The sequence below is a fragment of the Nothoprocta perdicaria genome, unplaced genomic scaffold (genome assembly GCF_003342845.1).
Source record: "Nothoprocta perdicaria isolate Ctin4 unplaced genomic scaffold, notPer1 scaffold_47, whole genome shotgun sequence".
Lineage (NCBI taxonomy): Eukaryota > Metazoa > Chordata > Aves > Tinamiformes > Tinamidae > Nothoprocta > Nothoprocta perdicaria.
This window is the reverse complement of record NW_020455721.1, coordinates 4,338,804-4,345,782: the sequence shown is the minus strand read 5'-3', so window position 1 is coordinate 4,345,782 and position 6,979 is coordinate 4,338,804.

The window sequence follows — 6,979 nt, the reverse complement described above, 5'->3', positions numbered from 1 at the left end:
AAACAGGAGCTGACTTCCCTTGAGCCACATTAGAACATGCAGAGTAGCTGCTATTAGTGCAGCTATTCTTGCCCACAGTTTTCCCCCAAATTTCTGCAGGTGTGAAGGGGTACAGAAGGGAAAGGGAGGAAGCCTTTCTTGAAAGGACAGTTGCCAGGGCTCTCGTCTTATTTCCACCTTGGATATCACTGAATTAACAAAAATGACAAGACTGTACAACTAACTCGTAGAGAGAAAATAGATCTTTGTATAATATAGGAAGAGCTAGTGATCTGACAGAGATTTGTTCCATGCGTGTGATATTGCTCAGCAAACATGCTTGATGAGACTTGCACAAAATAGCCAAACAATGGAACCAGAATATGATACAAAACAAACACCCAAGCAATGCAGACTATATCTAAACCTGGTGAATGAAGGAGACAATTATCCCTAGCATTCAGACCAAATGGTTTTCATTTACACTTGGCAGATTCTTTTCTCCATTTTGGAATCTCTAGGCAAAGTTTTCCTCAGTATTGCATTCCCACTCTATAGTTTCAGTGCTCTGGGTGGCTGCCCAATGAAAAACTAATCAACTATGTGCATTTCACTTAATCATACCAATACATCACCTCTGCTCATGACCACACACCCCAAAGAGTGGCAGCACAGAAGAAATCTGAGAACATACTGAAGTTAGATGTGAAGACACGAAGGAAGTTAGGTAATTTTATTACAAGAACAAAGTTAGTTAATTAAATCCTTTTAAAAGTTTATGAGATGGCCTGAAGAAGCCAGGAAAGAAAGTTTTCCCTTAATGGAGCATTGCAGAAGCCAGCCATATTATTTGCAGGAAAGAGGGAATAGAAATTTCCCCCAAAAAAGATCTATTTGCTTCTAGCAATGAAGAAAATACTATTAAAAATCCCGGGTATATGTTTTTTTGAAGAGTCCCCGCTCACTGCAACTGTGATATGCCCTCTGTTGTTGCTTCAGTGAAGATATAAGCTCTGGGAGAGGAAAAGTAAAACTTCAGCTTATACATAGTCATTAGAAACTGGAGCTTTTATCAACTGAAAGTTTCTGAAGACGACTGAAAGTCTTTGAGGCTTTCCTAATTGGTAGTAGTCACTGGGCTGCACATGTGCCTCCCTCAGGGTATAGATGAATATGTTCCATTCCCTCAGAGCCCCCCAGGCTCACTGGGCTGCACATGTGCAATGTAAATGAACATGCTCCAGCCCAAGGCTGCTGCTGGTGAAGCCAGAATTTTGCTGTAATGGCTGGAACTGTGACCAAGTACCTGTCTCTCTTCTACTCTCAGTAAATCCCCCTGCTAGCAGTATACAGCAGGAAAACATCTAATTCTCATGCAAAAGGGATAAGAGACATAAATGAACAGTAAAGTGGGGGCGGAGTGGGGCAAAAGAAAAAAAAAGCATAAAGGTATATCTAGGCGAGTATATTAAAAACAGAAGAACTGGGAAAATGTGGAAAAGCAAAAGATGGAGAAAATGAGACTCATGAGTTAGCAGAGTTTGAGGCTGGAGATGATGCTTGGCAAGGAAACTGAGACATGACAGAAACAGTTTAGATGAGAAAAAGGAATCAAGCTGGAAAGAGAATGAATAGAAAAGTTCGTGCCCACTAGAGAATAAGCTCCTCTAGAGTCTGAAGTGAAGCCCAACATCCAACATTTTTTGGCCATTACAAATGCCATTATCAAAATGTCTTATACTCATCTACAGATGATGATCATTCACAGAGGACAACTCACAACCATTTGTTCCATTAGCTAAAAGAGCAGGAAAAGGAGCAACTCATCTAAACCACTCTGATTAACCACTCTGTAGAGGACCATTGATCTCTTTTTCTAAACATCAAGAAATTACACATGCACACAAACAACAAAACTCATCGAGTGCTAAATTTGTCAACGTACTTCTCCTTTCTGGGAAAGGGAATTGGCTGGGTTATGATCAACTTCTGTAAGTCCCTTGTGCAAATGTATAGGCCACCTATTTTTTCTAGAAACATTTTTCTTGTCTTATTCAAGAATCAGGATGCATCAGATGTGAACTCACACACTACTATTCAGCATTTCTTATAGTACTTCCTGTGGTTCAACCATTGGCAGTATTTTTTTTCTGCAGTTTACTTCCTATGTTCACAGCAAGTGCAGAGGAGGAGGCACAGAATACTACAGAGAAATCCTTTTCCCTATCATAATCTTTATTAATTTTCCCCCAAAAAGACAGGAGTAGCTATATTTATACTACTAATTGAAATAGTCCAGGCATTGTTCTCTAGCTGAGAGCAGGGGACAAAACTGTCCATATTCTCATAGAAAACCGATCTTTCTCACTCCCAAAATGACACGTAAATTAAGCTGTATCTTAATTATCTATTAGAAACCAATCCTGGGCTGAGATCTCCCCCAGATTATGTCCATATGCTCAAGCCCATATACTTTCTATGCTTTATTTACTACCTTGGGGTAGCCAATAAGACTAAAATTTAATGAGAGAGGTTCATAGTATGTAACTAAAAAAAGACATTATTAGGTGGTATGCATAGGCCATATGCATACCAAGCACATTCATACATAGGCCATATGCATACCAAGCATATTCAAACAAATATGCTTGACTTTGCAACTTCAGTAATGGGCTTCTAGTATCATTTCTCTGTGTGTGTGCAACTCATACAGGGATGCCAAATCCTGTATAATGAGCTGGCTGACATATCCAGAAAGAGAGAAAAATATCTGATGAAACAAACAAAAGAAACAACTATTGAATGTGAAATCTAAGCTCCTCTATTAGATAATTTCCAGGTTTTACACCTTAGCATTGAATAAAATGCATACATTATGCACAGGTATCACTAATTCCTGAAATAATGTGTGCCTCATGGCATATCATTCTGCAGACAGGCAACTGGCAGGTAGTTTTTACAATAGCAAGAAGGATTCACAGTATGGGATGTGTTGATTGTTCGTGTCAGTCCCTTCACAATTTTAAAGCAGTAGTAATCAGAGCTATAAATCTCTCCTAAGTATAATTAAATTACTATTTATACCTACTGTTGTTAAAACCAGCCTGAGAAATTACTTTTAGGGTTCCATTACTTGAGAAATAATCTCTTTAAAACAATAATCACCAAGCTAAATATAATTCATATATCTACTTTCAAGAATAAGAATGCATAATGCAGGTGTTTAATTCTACAGAGTGTTTTCTTATGAAAAAATTTGATAAAAGCATTTTCAGACTTCAAAGTGTTTTTCATGTTATATTGCAGGTCTGGGAGGATCTTCTCATGTTGCAGTGTCCTGGGATGAAGGATGATATAAAGTGGCATTTCTCCAAAGAAGGCATCCATTTGAGGAACACAAGTTTTGTATCAGACAAATGCAGGTTATGACTACTGTAGGGACCTGCCGGGAGTACAATGATTAAGAGGAAATTATAATCTACTGAATAAAACTACAGTTATCTCCACAGATTTTTATCTTTTAGGAACATATTAGGAATTCCAAATGATGGTAAATTTATGTAATCTCCAGTAGTTCACTCTTGCTGATTTACATTTTATTTCCCATGAGAACTTTTTTGACTTTTTTTTTTTTTACAACAGAGAGAAGATATAACAATGTTCAGACAGTAAAACTTAAAAGTATCTAGTATCATCTTCTGATTAAACAGATCTCATAGGCTTTTACATGATTTTACAAAAATAAAGAAGACAGCTACGTGTTCCCAGATCAAAATATGGTATTTCATGGAAATAGGGACATTTTTCTGAATGCTCCAAGACAGAAGGCTTCATGACCAGGTGCCTTACTGTAGCTGTAGGAAGTACAGGCTTTGGTCAGAGTCTGTTGATACAGCCTAAGTTTGCTGATCCTCTGCACTGGGTACCTTTATTTCATACCAGCAACTACATGCAGAACACAACTACCAGGAGCTACTTCCAAATCCATCTCTGGAATAACTCAAGCAGCCAAAAAACATCAAAATTATAAGCATGAGATGTATTCTATTAGCATATGTTAGATTAGAGAACCTAGAAACAAAATAGACTGTACTTGAAACTATAAGTTGCTTAAAAAACACTTCCAGTTTACTAAGGGAGGTTCATGATTCTATAGGTTGCTTCTTGCAGAACAGATTTCTGAATTTAGCATCCCTCGAAGAGCCTTTGTCTATGACCTACTCATGTGAACTTAGGAGCAAGACTGCTCCCAAGGTCTCCCAGGACTGTAAAGTAAGTTCCCGTATGTAACGTCCTTCTTTTCCCTCAAGGAGTCACTTCATTCCTCCATTAATATTTTATTATACAAACCTCAAAAATGGAAAAAACATATGTTTGGAATCATATGTAGCAATAAGGAAGGACTCCAATTTGATGTAGTTTTCCATTGAATGGTCCAACTCATGCATTTTAAGCAGTTTTGGTTTCATTCTCTTTAATTTTATTTTTTCTATTAAAATCCTAGCCTGAAGATTTTTTTCTAGTGATATATTTTAACTTAAATATTAATAGGCTCAATTTAACTGTCTAGATATTATGAAGCATAATATTAGTCAGGTCTAACTTATAAAAATCAAAGGTTGGACATAATTTTTCAGGTAATATAATAACGTGTGCCTCCCACATGACACAATCAAGTTTTCCTGTGCTATTAGACTTTCTATTAGGTCAGCATCAATCATAAAGTAAGTACCTTCAGATTTTGATTTTATTTACTATGCTACACCTTACTGATATTTCATTAAATGTTAATTAATTAACATTAAGTTCTTCATCAATTTATCTCAATTGATTAAACAAATCGAATGGCTATTCACAGCTACAGTTCAGGACTTTTAAAGGAAAACAGAGTGTGAGACTTTGCAGGAGTGTTCTTTCTCTAATAAGCACTTAATAAGTTAGTTTAATATGATAAAACCTTACAGTTTTGCTCTTCTGGATAATAATTTTAACAGAAACCTCTCTGTTTTCACTAGGTGCAAAGCCCCATTTTAAACCACATGCATTAAAATAACCTGCATACACTGTTTTGTGTTTCTTTCTTTCTGTTTGCTAGGGGCACCAGGAATGGAGCACAGGGTAGGGAGTCACCAGAGCCTATTAAACACAGACCATGTAGTGCTCAAATTACTTGAAGTCCAGCAGTCAAGAAAGAAGAAGGGGAACTTTAAGATGTTTCCTCATTTAGATTCACTTAGACTTAGTTGCAAGTAGACCCTTTCGGCCATTGGATATTTGTTATCAGCTACCAGAAAGAAACTATGCCCAAAGGGAAAGTGTGTTCCAGCTAAAGTTTGGCTTCTGTCCCACTCAGCAAGATTTTGCAGCTCTTAAAGCACAGTAAGAGAAATAAATTGTTGAACAGGGGTTTTGGATAGTAGGATAGTCATTTCTTGCATAAGCAATCTGTTTAGCTGGGGGCAGCAAAGGTGCATTGAGAGGCAAGAAGACACTTCTAAAATAAAAATGTCTAAAAAATAAGATGAAAATAGAGAAATGTTACAGTTCTCAGTTTTAAAATCTTTTTTTTTTCTTTCTAATAATGTTCCCAAAGCTACAAAATATTTTAGGTTTCCTTTGAGTTTTGATCACTCCAGGTACAGTAGCAAGCCAAAGAGTGACACTGAGAGCGACAACTTACTCTCGAGCCTGTCTGGGCTGTTTTATCAAATATTCCACAGACTGAGTTTGCTTCTGCTTTTTATTCCAGTGCATGTGTGTTTGTAGAAGGGAGAATTATTTATAACCATCTAAGATCTGGCATAGCATTTTGAATCAATGACATTCAACACATTTTTATATCATTTACAAAATTTTTACTGTATTTTTTTTAAATACAATTTTCTACAAAAATAAATCTTTTTAAAAATTTACAATTTTAATCTAATTGTTTTAACAACACTGGAAAGGTTTTTTCTTAACTAATATATATTTCCATTTTCTGTATGTCTAGATTGCTGGTAATGGTGTCTTAAAAATGAATGTTTTGGGGCCAGCTTTTACACTAATATTAAAAAATATCACCAGAAATTCATATCTAGTCAAGGACCTTCCAGTATTATCAAAGTCTTCAGAAAGTCCCAGCCTAGCTAAACTGATGTAGGATTTGAAGTTGTAAAACTAAGGAATATTACTACTGCAAAGAGAAATGCCTTATGATATAGTAGAAAATAGAGATTTGAGAGATTGCTGCCTTCAATGGGAAGACAGCTGAGTCTCATGAAGACAGCCAAAGAGCTGGATCCTTTCCCTCTGCAGAGTCAAAGAAGTTCTCTCAATACAAGTGCTAGATAGGTGAAATACAAAAGCTATTCCTACATGATGACTTTCAGATAGAATCATAGAATCACAGAATCCTTAAGGTTGGAAGGGACCTCAGAGGTCATCTAGTCCAACCCCCCTGCTCACGCAGGAACACCCGGAGCACGGGGCACAGGGCTGCGTCCAAGAGGATTTTGAAGATCGCCAAAGAAGGAGACTCCACAACCTCTCTGGGCAGCCTGTGCCAGGGCTCTGTCACCCTCACTGTCAAGAAATTTTTCCTTAAGTTCCTGTGGAACTTTTCGTGCTCCAGTTTGTGGGATATTTAAAAGATAGGCACAGATTACATTTCAAGATGCATTTTCGTCCTCTGTTACTTTTGCCTTTTTCTTTAGGACTTACCTTTATGTCAAACAGCTCATCGAGCCATCATACCACCAAAACTCTTGATCCAGAGATCCCATTTTAAGTAACCCTCATTTTTGTCCTTGCAACCAGTTCCCAAAGCATCTACAGAAGGAGAAAAAAATAACATTCTGAGGGAAAAAGAGCAACATTAGAGACAGATCTAGTGAGTCAGTACTCACTAGATGTAGATATGTAGAATACAATGGTCCTCCACGTGGCACTGAAGTACACTATTACTACACCAGTGCAGGATTCCTAAAAAAGCAAAAAGTTGCAGTATTAGATATAAAAT